Genomic DNA, 14,164 nt, shown 5'->3' on the forward strand with positions numbered 1-14,164 from the left:
GGAAGGTGCAGATATACTCCCTAAAGTCAGGGGCTATTGGTTTTAACAATGACCATTAACCCGTTGACCTAAGCTAGCTCATTTGTATTATCTTTAAGAAAAAATGCTGCACTCCTAGGACATTTACACATTTTTCAGGCTTGGTGGAAGATGTCTTATATGGCCATAAATGTTCTGCAATTTTAATTTATGGCCAGCTAAAAAATGTGGCTATTTTCAGACCATAAGTATTAACCTTCTAGATGCCTTGTGAGTACCTAGGTACTCATATTAAGATAGAATATTCTAGTCATGTTTATTAAACTAGAAGCTTGGTAACCATGAGTTCCTCTAACACAGCAAGTCTACTTCTCAAGGATAAAATGTATTTCTCAGGAATTTTGTGCATTTTGTTTGATGGAATTTGGTATGTTTACCAAAATGGCAGAAAAGGGTGAAATTAGTCCTCAAAGATTTCTCAGGATTGGATTTAAAGTAAACAATATGATTATAGTTAATATGCAAGTTGATATATGCAAGTTGATACAGTTGATATTCAAAAGAAATTTTGTTTGAAACACGAGTTTTATTAATTAATTAATTATTATTATTACTATTTTGTGACAGAGTGTTTATCTGTTGCCCTGGCTGTAGTGCAGTGCACCATCTTGGCTCACTGAAACCTCTGCCTCCCAGGTTCAAGTGATTCTCCTGCCTCAGCCTCCCAAGTAGCTGCGATTACAGGCATGCATCACCACACCCAGCTAATTTTTGTATCTTTAGTAGAGATGGGGTTTCACTCTGTTGGCCGGGTTGGTCTCAAACCCCTGACAAAAAGTGATCTGCCCACCTTGGCCTCCCAAATTGCTAGGATTACAGGCATGAGCCACCGCTCCCAGCCACAATGAAGTTTTTAAATAATTCTAATTGATTTCCTGCTGTTGAGCAGGGAGCTGAGCAAATTCAACAGATCATGGGCCTAAAGTAGAAGACTGAGGACAAACTCTGGAACACATGTGATTAAATTAATTACAATTGAAACCAAATCAAATTTAATAAGGCTGTACTTCTTAGTTTCAAGATGTTTCCCATCATTTTGAAATGTGGTGTCATTCAGTGGAAAAGAAAAATAGTGTTTATCTCCAGAGTAAAGAAAGGGGTTCCCTGCAGGGATTGACTGACTGAGAGCTATGGCTTAGGATTAAAAATTCTTCTTTTTTCTACTTATAAACTAAAAATTAACCTCTAAGCCCCTATTGACTAAATGGACTTCTCTTCTTGGATAAGGAAATTTTAAAGTTAACCTGAAAACTAGTTCAAGCCATGGGTCACACATGCCTCATTATACTCCCCTCCTCTCTTTGGTTTTAATTTTAATTTTTAATTTATTTTTGTGGGTACATAGCCAGTGTATATATATATATATAGGGGTACATGGCATACTTTGATACAAGCATGCAATGAGTAATACATAATAAAAAATGGGGTATCCATCCCCTCAAGAATTTATAGCTTGTGTTATAAACAATCCAATTATACTCTTTTAGTTTTTATAAAATGTATAAATTATTTTTGACTATAATCACCCCGTTGTGCTATCAAATACTGTCTTATTCATTCTTTCTAACAATTTTTTCACACATTTAGCATCTCCACTATTCCTCTCTACCCCCACTGCCCTTCCCAGCCTCTGGTAACCACCTTTATACTCTCTATCTCTATGACACCAATTGTTTTGAATTTTAGCACCCACAAATAAGTGAGAACATGTGACGTTTGTCTTTCTGTGCCTGACTTATTTAACTTAACATAAAGACTTTCAGTTCCATTTATGTTATTGCAAATGACAGACTCTCATTCTTTCTTATAGCTGAATAGTACTCCATTGTGTATATGTACCACATTTTCTCTATCCAGTCATCTGTTTATGGAAATTTAGGTTTCTTCCAAATCTTGGCTATTTCTAGCATTTGCTTTTGACTGATTTCTGGATAAAATCCACCTTAACTGGAGTGAAATGATATTTCATTTTGGGTTTGATTTGCATTTCTATGATGATCAGTAATGTGGAGCACCTTTTCATTTGCCTGTTTACCATTTGTCTGTCTTGTTTCCATAAATGTCTATTTAAATGTTTTGTTCACTCTTTAATTAGATTACTATATTTTTTTCTGTAGAATTTTTTGAACTCAATATATTGCAGTGTATTAGTCTGTTTCTACACTGCTATTAAAAAAACAGAGACTGGGTTATTTATTTATCTATTTATTTATTCAGATGAAGCCTTGCTCTGTCGCCTAGGCTAGAGTGCAGTGGTGCGATCTTGGCTCCCCACAACCTCCGCCTCCCGGGTTCAAGCAATTCTGTGCCTCAGCCTCCTGAATAGCTGGGATTACATTACAGGCACCCCCCACCATGCCCAGCTAATTTTTGTATTTTTAGTAGAGACAGGGTTTCACCATCTTGGCCAGGCTGGTCTTGAACTCCTGACCTTGTGATCCACCTGCCTCGGCCTCCCAAAGTGCTGGGATTACAGGTGTGAGCCACTGTGCCTGGTGAAAAATTTTTAAGGAAATAGGTTTAATTGACTCATAGTTCCACGTGGCTTGGGAAGCCTCAGGAAACTTACAATCATGGTAGAAGGGGAAGCAGGCACCTCTTACATGACAGCAGGTGAGACAGCATGTATGTGAAGCAAAGGGGTAAGAGCCCCTTATAAAACCATCAGATCTCATGAGAACTCACTAATTATCAGAAGAACAGCATGGGGGAAACTACCTCCATGATCCAATCATCTTCTACCAGGTCTCTCCCTCAACACCTGGGGATTACAATTCAATATGAGATTTGGGTGGGGACACAAAGCCTAACCATATCATGTAGCTATTAATTGCTTTTCAGATGAGTAATTTACAAATATTTTCTCCCTTTCTGTGGATTTTCTCTTCACTTTGTTTATTGTTTCCTTCACTTTGAAAAAGCTTTCTGACTTGTTGTAACTCCATCTGTCCATGTTTGCTTTGGTGGTCTGTGCTTATGGGGCATTATTTAATAATTTTTTGCCCAAACCAATGCCCTAGAGAGTTTCTCCAATGTTTTCTTGTAGAAGTTTGATAGTATGAGGTATTAGGTTTAAGGCTTTAATTCACTTTAATTTGATTTTTGTATATGGCAAGAAATAGGGTTCTAGTTTCATTCTTCTGCCTATGGCTTGCCAGTTTTCCCAGCCCTATTTATTACAGAAACTGTCTTATTTTTTGTTGTATGTTCTTGGCAGTTTTGTTGAAAATAAGTTTAGTTTAGCTGTATGAGTTTGTTTCTAAGTTTTCCATTTCATTCCATTTGTCTTTATGTCTGTTTTTATTCTAGTGTCATGCTGTTTTAATTACTATAGCTTGATAGTATAACTTAAAACCAGGTAATGGGATTCCTCCAGTTCTGTTTTACATACTCAGCATAGCTTTGACTATTATGGTGTTTTGTGGTTCCATATATATTTCAGAATTTTTTTTCTATTTCCGTGAGGAATGTCATTGTTATTTTGATAGAGATGGCATGAAATGTATAGGTTGCTATGGATTGTACAGACATTTTTAAAAATACTGATTCTTCCAATCTGTGAACAAAGAAATATCTTTCCATTTTTTTTGTGCCCTCTTTCATTTCTTTTATCAGTGTTTTACAGTTTTAATTGTTAAGAACTTTTATTTCTTTGGTAAATTCCCACACATTGTGTTTTATTTGTGGCTATTGCAAATAGGAATACTTTTTTAAATTCTATTTCAGCTTGTTGACTGTTGGCATATAGAAATCCCACTGATTTTTATATGTTGATTTTGTATTCTGCAAATTTACTCAACTTATTTCTTCTAATAGTTTTTTGGTGGATATATTAGACCATTCTCACATTGCTATAAAAATAACTGGTGATTGGTTAATTTATAAAGAAAATAGGTTTAATTAGCTCATGTTCTACAGGCTGTATGGAAAGCATAGCACTGGCTTCTGCTTCTGGGGAAGCCTCTGACAACTGACAATCAAGGTGAAAAATAAATCTGGTGCTTGCACATCACATGGTAAGTGCGAGGGCAGGGGAAAAGTGCTACACACACTTGTAGATGACCAGCTCTCCTGAAAACTTACTATTGTGGGAATGGCACCAAAGAAAATGATGCCAAACTATTCATGGAAATCCTGCCCTCATGATTCAATCACCTCCCCACTAGGCCCACTTCCAACATTGAGGATTACATTTCAATATAAGATTTTGGTGGGAACACATACCCAAACTATATCTTTTTGCCACAGGCCATTCCAAATCTCATATCCTTCTCATATTTCAAAATACAGTCATGACTTCTCAATAATCCCCAAAGTCTTAACTCATTTCAGCCTTAACTCAAAAGTCAAAAGTCTCATCTAAGACAAAGCTAGTTTCTTACTCCTATAAGCCTATAAAATAAAAAACAAGTTAGGTATTTCCAAGATAAAAATGGGACATAGGCATTGGGTAAATACTCCTATTCTAAAAGGAAGAAATCAGCTAAAAGGAAGGGTCCACAGCACCCATGCAAGTCTGAAACCCAGAATGGGAGTTATTGAATTGTAAGGCTCCAAAATAATTATTTTTGACTCTATGTCCCATTTCCAGGGCACACTAATGTCTTGGGAAGTTTTGACCTTGTGCCTTTGCATGGTTCAGCCTGCACAGGTGCTCTCATGGGCAGGTATTGTGTGCCTCTGGCTGGTTTTGTTTGCCTCTGGATTTTCCAGGTGCAAGGTGCAAGCTGTAGCTAGATCTACCATTCTGGGGTCTGGAGGACAGTGATCCTCTCCTCACAGATCCTCTCCTCACTAGGCCATGCCCCAGTGGGGGACCTACATGGGGACTGTAACATCACATTTCTTCTCTGCATTGTTTCAGTAGAGGTTCTCCATGAGGGCTCCAACCCCTGCAGCATGCTTCTGCCTGCACGCTCTGGCTTTTTCATATATCCTTTGAAATAAAGGTGGAGGCTTCCAAGTCTCAACTTTTGCATTTTGTACACCCTCAGGCCTAACATCACATGAAAGCTACCAAGGCTTATGGCTTGCACCCTCTGAGGCAGTGACTATAGTTGTAACTGGGCCAATTTGCACTATACCTGGAGCTGGAGCAGTGGCCAGGATGCAGGGAGCCATGTTCCAAGGCTACCCAAGGCAGCAGGTCCCGGGCCTGATCCCAGAAACTATTCTTCTTTTCTTTTAGGCCTCAGGGCCTGTGACGGGGGGCTGCCTCTTAGATAGATAAAATGCCTTCAATTCCTCTTTCCCATTGTCTTGGCCATCAACAGTTGCTTTCTTTCTTTTTTTTTTTTTAGGTTATACAAATACCTCTAACAAGTGGTTGCTCCACAGCCTGCTTGAGTTCCTCTCTTATAAAAGCTTTTTATTTTTCTGCCACTTGACTAGGCTGCAAAGTTTTCAAGATTTTACACTATGCTTCCCTTGTAAGTATTAGTTCCAACATTTTTTTTTTTTCTCCAACATCTGAGCATAGATTGTTAGAAACAGCCAGGCCACATCTTGAATGCTTTGCTGATTAGACATTTTTCCAACAGAAACCCTAAATCATCACTTTCAAATTCAAACTTTTATATATCCCTAGGGCATGACAGAAATTCAGCCAACCAGTTTGCTAAGATGACATGCATGACTTTTGCTTTGGTCCTAATAAGTTTCTAATTTTCATCTGAGACCTCCTCAGCCCAGCCTTCACTGTCCAGATCACTATCAGCATTTTGGTCACAGCCATACAACCAGTCTCTAAGAAAATCTCAACTTTCCATCATTTTTCTGTCTTCTTCTGGGTCCTACAAACTCTTCCAACCTCTGCCTGTTTACTCAATTACAAAGCTGATTCCACATTTTCAGGTATTCTTATAACAATTTTCCACTCCTTGGTGCGAATTTTCTGTATTAATCTATTTTTGCATCACTATAAATACCTGAGACAGTGTAATTTATCTTTTAAAAAGGAGGTTTAAGTGGCCCATGATTCTACAGGCTATAGAGAAGACATAGCACTGGTACACACTTATGGAGAGGCCTCTGGGAGTTTACAGTCATGGCAGAAGTTGAAGCAGAATCTTGCACATCAAAGGGCAAAAATCAGGAACAAAAAACAGAGGGGCACGTTGTTACACACTTTTAAATAACCAGATCTTATGGGAATGCACTCACTATCATTGAAGGGGGTGGCCTGCCCCTCCACACCTGTGGGTATTTCTAATCAGATGGGATGAGAGACTGAGAAAAGAAAAAAGACACAAAGTATAGAGAAACAACAGTGGGCCCAGGGGACCAGCACTCAGCACACCAAGGACCTGCACTGGCACCGGCCTCTGAGTTCCCTCAGTTTTTACTGATTATTGTTTTCATTATTTCAGCAAAAAGGAATGTAGTAGGAGAGCAGGGTGATAATAAGGAGAAGGTCAACAAAAAACATGTGAGCAAAAGAATTCATATCATAATTAAGTTCAAGGGAAGGTACTATGCCTGGACGTGCACGTAGGCCAGATTTATGCTTCTGTCCACCCAAACATCTCAGTGGAGTAAAGAATAACAAGGCAGCATTACTGCAAACATGTCTTGCCTCCCACCACAGGGCAGCTTTTCTCCTATCTCAGAGTTGAACAAATGTACAACCGGGTTTTACACCGAGACATTCAGTTCCCAGGGGCAAGCAGGAGACAGTGGCCTTCCTCCATCTCAACTGCAAGAGGCTTTCCTCTTTTACTAATCCACCTCAGCACAGACCCTTTATGGGTGTCAGGCTAGGGGACAGTCAGGTCTTTCTCATCCCATGAGGCCATATTTCAGACTATCATATGCGGAGAAACCTTGGAGAATATCCTGCTTCCAAGGGCAGAGGACCCTGTGGCTTTCCACAGTGCATTGTGCCCCTGGTTTATTGAGACTAGAGAATGGCAATGATTTTTACCAAGTATACTGCTTGTAAATATTTTGTTAACAAGGCACATCCTGCAAGTCCTAGATCTCTTAAACCTTGATTTTATACAACACATGTTTTTGTGAGCTCCAGATTGGGTTAAAGTGGCTGGGGCAAAGTGGCTGGGGTGAAGCTACAAATTAACAACATCTCAGCCAAGCAATTGTTTAAAGTACAGGTCTTTTTCAAAATGGAGTCTCTTATGTCTTCTCTTTCTACATAGACACAGTGACAGTCTGATCTCTCTTTCTTTTCCCTACAATCATGAGGATAGTACCAAATGGGATGGTGCTAAGCCATCTATGAGTATTCTACCCCATTGGTTATATCACCTTTCACAAGGCCCACCTCCAACATTGAGAATTACATTTAAATATGAAGTGTGGGAGGGGACACACATTCAAACCCTATCAGGGGAGTCTTTATGTTTTTTTTCAAATAGAAGATTGTATCATTGGCAAAAAAGATAATTTGGCTTCTTTTCCAACTGGGATGGTTTTATTGCTTTCTCTTGTCTGATTGCTCCAGATAGGACTTTCAGAATTAAATTGAATAACAGTGGTAAAAGTGGATATTCTTGTCATCTTCCAGATTTTAGAGAAAAGGATTTTAGTTTTTCCCCACTTAGTATGATACTAGCTGTGGGTTTGCCATATATGACTTTTATTATGTTGAGGTATGTTCATTCCATACCCAGTTTTCAAAGGTTTTTATTATTAAAGAGTATTAAATTTTATCAAATTTTTAGCATAATTGAAATGATTATATGGATTTTGTCCTTCATTCTGTTTTATTTATTTATTTATTTATTTGTTTATTTATTTTTTAAGATGAAGACTCCTTTTGTCATGCAGGCTGGAGTGCAATGGCATGATCTCAGCTCACTATAACCTCCATCTCCAGGGTTCAAGTGATTCTCCTGTCTCAGCCTCCCAAGAAGTTGGTATTACAGGTGCCCACAATGTCGCCTGTCTAATTTTTGTATTTTTAGTAGAGATGGGGTTTCACCATGTTGGCCAGGCTGGTTTTGAACTCCTGACCTCAGATGACCTGCCCACCTCAGCTTCCCAAAGTGCTGGGATTACAGGCATGAGCCACTGCACCCAGCCCCTTCATTCTGTTTATATGATATATCACATTGATTGATTTGCATGTTGAACCATCCTTGCATCTCTGGGATAAATCCCACTTGGTCATTATGAATTACCTATTTATGTGTTGTTTAATGCAGTTTGCTAGGTTTTTTGCAAATTTTTGCATCAATATTCTCAGATATGGGCCTGTAGTTTGCTTTTTTAATGTGCCTTTGTCTGGTTTTGATATCAGTGTATTACTAACCTCAAAGAATGAGTTTGGAAATTTTCTTTCCTTCTCTATTTTTCAGTCTGGTCCTACAGACTTTTTATTATGGGTTTAGTTTTGTTACTTGTTGTGGGTCTGTTTAGGTTTTGGATTTTTTCCTAGTTCAATCTTGGTAAGTTGTGTGTGTCTAAGAATTAATTTCCTCTAGGTTTTCTAATTTGTTGGCATGATTGCTCATAGTAGCCACCAATGATCCTATGATTTTCTGAAGCATTACTTGTATTGTCTCCATTTTCACCTCTGATTTTATTAGTTTGTATCTTCTCTGTCTAAATATTTGTCAATTGTTTTACTTTTCAAAAAAATCAACTTTTTGTTTCATTGATCGTTTGTATTGTTGTCTTCATTCTAACTTTATTTCTGCTCTAATCTTTATTATTTATTTTCTTCTAATTTTGAGTTTGGTTTGGCCTTTTTATTCTAGTTAATTAAGGTGTATTGTTAGGTTATTTATTTGAGGCTTTTCTGTTTTTTATGTAGACATTTACAGTTATAAATTTTCCTTTTATAATAGTAGCTCTTTTACTATATTCCATAGGTTTTACTATGCTATGTTTTCATTATTATTTGTTTCAAGAAATTTTTCTATTTTGTTTTTAACTTTTTTATTGACCTACTGATTATTTGGGAACATATTATTTAATGTCCAGGTGTTTATATAGTTTCTGAAATTCATTGTTTAATTTGTTTCTAGTTTTATTCCATTGTGTTCAGAGAAAATGCTTGATATTACTTCAATTTTTTTGAATGATTTTAGACTTGTTACTTAACATATGGTCTATCCTTAAGAATATCCCATGTGCTGAGGATAAGAATGTGTATTCTGCAACTGTCAGATGAAATTTTCTGTAAATATATATTAGGTTCATTTGTTCTATAGGGCAGATTAAGTCTGATGTTTCTTTGTTGATTTTCTGTCTGGAAGGTCCATAAAATGACTAAAGTTGGGTGTTGATGTGACCAGCCATTATTGTATTGAGGTCTCTTTCTTTAGCTCTTATAATATTTGCTTCATTTATCTAAGTGCTTTAATGTTGGGTGCATATATATTTCCAGTTATTATGTCCTCTTGATGAACTGATCTCTTTATTATTATATAATGACCTTCTTAATCTCTTCCTACAGTCTTTTGTTGAAATCTATTTTTGTCTGGTATAAGTATAGCTATTTCTGCTCTTTTTTGGTTTCTATTGGCATAGAATAACTTTTTCCAGCCTTTTATTTTCAGTCTAAATGTATCTTTACAGGTAAAGTATATTTTATTTTTTTTGGTCACAAATTGTTGTCTTGCTCCTCTATCCATTCATTCACTATTCGTCTTTTGATTGGAGTATTTAGTTCATTTACATTCAATGTTATTATTCATAAGCACTTACTCCTGCCATTTTATTATTTGTTTTCTGATTGATTTTTGTCCTCTTGTCCTTCTTTTCTTTCTTCCTGTCTTCCTTTTAGTGAAGGTTATTTCTCTTGTAATATAATCTAATTTCTTGCTTTTTACTTTATGTACATTTGTAAATTATGTAATAATTTACATAATTAAAAATTATGCTTTTTGATTTGAAATTACCATAAGGCTTGAAAAAACACATCATTTAAACTGTGGACAATTTAATACTGATTGCATAAAACAAAGAAACAAGAAAAGCAACTAATAAAAACTCTACACTTTAATTTCATTGTCATTCTTTTAAACTTTTTGTTGTTTCTCTTCATTCCCTATTTTGCTGTCTATGTCTTGGAAATATGTTGTAGTGTTTTTATTGGTTTATTGTTTACTCTTTCTATTTGAGATTTTTGCACACCATAATTACCATGTTATAATATTCTGTGTTTTTCTGTGTGCTATGACTAGTGAGTTTTGTACCTTCAGATGATTTCTTATTGCTCACTCACTTTTTTTCTTTGAGGTTAAGAAATCCCTTTAGCATTTCTTGTAGGACAGGTCTGGTGTTAATGAAATCCCTCAGTTTTTGTTTGTCGGGAAAAGTTCTTATTTCTCCATCAAGTTTAAAGGACGTTTTTGCCAGATACATTATTATAAAGTAAAAGTCTTTTTTTCCTTCAGTTTTCTTTAATATGTCATGCCACTCTCTCAGCCTGTAAATTTTCCCCTGAAAAGTCTGCTGTCAAAGGTATTGGGTTCCACTGAATGTTATTTGTTTCTCTTTTCTCACTGCTTTTAAAATCGTTTCTTTATCCTTAACCTTTGGGAGTTCAGTTAAGTACCTTGAGGTGGTCTTCTTTGGGTTAAATCTGTTTGATGTTCTGTAACTTTCTTGTACTCGAATGTTGACATTGAATGTTGGGGAATTGTTTAATATTATTTAACACTATTTCTTTAAAGAAATGTTTAACTCTTATCTCTTTGTCTACCTCCTCTTTAAGGCTAATAACTCTTAGATTTGCTATTTTGAGGCTATTTTTTAAATTTTCTAGGCATGCTTTATATTTTATTCTTTTTTGTCTCCTCTGACTTTGTATTTTCAAATAATCTGACTTCAAGTTTACTAAATCTATCTTCTCCTTGATCAATGCTTTTAAGTAATTCTGATGCATTCTTCGCTATGACAATTGCATTTTAACTTTAAAATTTCTGGTTTATTCTTTTTATTTCAATCTCATTGTTAAATTTATCTGATAGAATTTTGAATTTTTTCTCTGTATTATATTGCATTTCTTTGAATTACCTCAACCAGCTATTTTGGATTTCCTGTATGAAAAAAATCCTGTTTCTCCAGGGTTTGTCCCTGGTGCCTTATTTAGCTTGTTTGGTGAGGTCATGTTTTCCTGGATGGTCTTGATACTTGTAGATGTTCATCTATATCTGAGCATTGAAGAGTTCAGTCTTTATTGTAGTCTTCACAGAGTCTGGGCTTGTTTGTGCCCATTATTTTTGGGAACACTTTCCAGGTATTCAAAGAGACTTGGGTCCCAACCCAATAACACAGTAGTTTATGCAAACACGTAGAGGTACTGACTTGGTGGCCTTGGATTAACATGATGACAAATTCTCTTGATTTATCAAGTAGAGACTCTTGTTCTCTTCCCTTACTTTCTCTCAAACCAGCAGAGTCTCTTTTCCTGTGCTGAGGCATGTGGAGCTGGAGTTGGGGTAACATAAGCACCCCTGTGGCCACTACCACTGAGACTGTGCTGATTCACACCTGAAGTAGGCACAGAACTTGGTCTCACCCAAGGCCCACTGTAACCACTGCTTCGCTACTCTATAAGTTTACTCAAAGCCCTAGGACTCTATGATTAATAGATGGCAAAGCCAGCCAGGTTTTTGTCTCTGCCTATAGGGTGGCAATTCCCCTAGCCATGAGTGGGTCCATAGATGCTATCTGGGAGCCAGAGATTAAAGTATAGAATCTTCACAATTTACCTGCTTTTCTATTTTACTGTAGCTAACCTGGCACTTAAGGCATAAGACAAAACATTTTCTAATCTTCTTTCCCCTGTCTGCAGGCAGAGGAGCCTCTTCTATGACTGCCAACACCACCAGGCCATGGAGGAGTTCTGACAAATCATCAATTTCTCACTTAAAGCCCAAGGACACTTTAGTTATCTTATGATAAATTCTGCAATGCCTGGGACTCGACCTTTGCCCCAGGGCAAGTGCAGAAATGCTAACCAAGACCCTAGACCTGGACTCAGGGACTCTAAGAATCTGCTTGGTGATCTATCTTGTGGCTGAGCTGGTATATGAGGTACAAAACAGAGTTCCTTTTACTTCCCCCCCTTCTTTTCTCAAACACAATTCTTTCACCATAGCTACCACAGCTGGAAATGTGCTGGGTCACACCTGATGTTAGCACTTCTCAGAGCCCAGTACCCATGATATATTACCTGGGCATCACTGTTTTTTATTCTGGGTATAGGGGTTCTTTAGTCAGCAGATGATGAATTTTGCCAGGTCTTTACTGACATGGCAACACTGAGTTTATGTAAAGTTCTCCAGTAACTGTGCTCTCCCTCTCCCAAATTCACAGGTTTCTCTGTGTTGTGTGGCTGCAGCTGGGTGGGGGGTGAGGGAGTGGGGTTGTGAGCACTCCCTTAGCTGCTCTGGCTGGTGTCTCAGTAGGCCACATTCTCCCTACCCTCCACATTCTACTGGCTCGGAGCCCAACTTGGCAGTATGACTTGCCTAATAATTGAAGTCCTTGTGGCCTAGACTGCCCCTTAAGTTCTCTTAGGGTCCAATAGCACTTCAACTCAGGATGGCAAGGCTTGTAAAGACTCAAAGTCCCAACACTGAGATGAGAGATTTTCCTCTTGCTGGGGCCAATCCAAATGCTCCCTCTATTGGCAGATGTCAGCTGAGTATTATTTGGTTCTGCTTTTTACTGTGACAGGGTAGTACTGAGTTTATTGCAAAGCCTCACAAACTGTGCTCTCCCTCTCCCAAACATACAATCTCTGCACCATGTGGCCACTACTGGTGGTTGAAAAAGAGGTGGCATTGGTGTTTCTAGACTGTCATTTTTTGTCTTCTCCAATGTCTCTTTCAGTGATACGAAGTTAATACCAGGTACTGTAAGTGTTCACCTAATTGTTGGTTCCTTTGACAGCGCTTCTTGAATGTAGTGAGTTGTGAAAATTTTGTGTTTTTGTATGGGGAGGAGTGGTGTAGGATTCTATTCCACCTTGTTATTCAGTCTCTGCCTTAAAATTTCAGATTCAAGGAGTACATTTGCAGGTTTTTTATGTGGATATATTGTGTGATGCTGAGCTATGTGGGATATTATTGATCCCATCACCACAGTAGTGAGCATATATTGTGGGATATAATTGATCCCATCACCAAGGTGGTGAGCATAGCACCAATAGTTTCTCATCCCCTGCCCTCCTCCTTCCCTCCTTCATCTAGTAGTTCTCTGTGTCTTCTGTTGATATCTTTATATTTATGAGTACCCCATGTTTAGATCCCACTTATAGGCAAGAGCATGTGGTATTTGGTTTTCTGTTCCTGTATTAATTTCCTTAGGATAATGGCCTCCAGATGCATCCATGTTGCTGCACAGGACATGATTATATCCTTTTTAATGTGTGCATAGTATCTTATGGTGTTTATGTGGCACATATTTCTATCCATTTTATTGATTCATACATAAGTTAATTCCATGCCTTCCTTAATGTGAATAGCAATATGATGAATATACAAGGTTTCTTTTTGTAGAATTTGTAATTTTCTTTTGGGTATATACTCAGTAATGGAATTGCTGGTTGAATGGCCCTTCTGTTTTAAATTCTTTGAAAAATCTCCAACCTGCTTTTCACAGTGGCTGAACTAATTTATGTTCTCACCACAGTGTATAAGCATTTTATTTTCTCTGAAGTCTAACCAGAATTTGTTATTTTTTTACTTTTTAATAGTAGCCATACTGAATAATGAGATGGTATCTTACATTGATTTGCATTTCTCTGATGATTAGTGATGTTGAACATTAAGAAAACCATGCCATTAAAACATTGACAAGGAACATAAGCAGACACTTCTCAAAAGAAGACATACAAGTGGGATTCTTATTCTGTCACAATAAGCTGCCTTTCGTTTGAAAAAATACAAAATGAAACCATTTGAAAAGTCACTTTAATTTTAGTGATTGACAGTATGTTTCCCCTTCTCTATCTCCTTTTCTCACTTGTGAATGTTTTTCTGATCATTATGGATCCACTCAGCAGAGTAACCTCCATTCTTAATCTGTGTGAATTGTGCTGATGAGCTAGTCAGCTCTCTTAAAATCACCAACAAAAGAGTTTAAATTTCCTAATTAGTAATACATTTTTAGCATGCCACAGGATACTCTTAGAACAATGACTTCTGGT

Source organism: Pongo pygmaeus, chromosome 10 (assembly GCF_028885625.2).
Source record: "Pongo pygmaeus isolate AG05252 chromosome 10, NHGRI_mPonPyg2-v2.0_pri, whole genome shotgun sequence".
Lineage (NCBI taxonomy): Eukaryota > Metazoa > Chordata > Mammalia > Primates > Hominidae > Pongo > Pongo pygmaeus.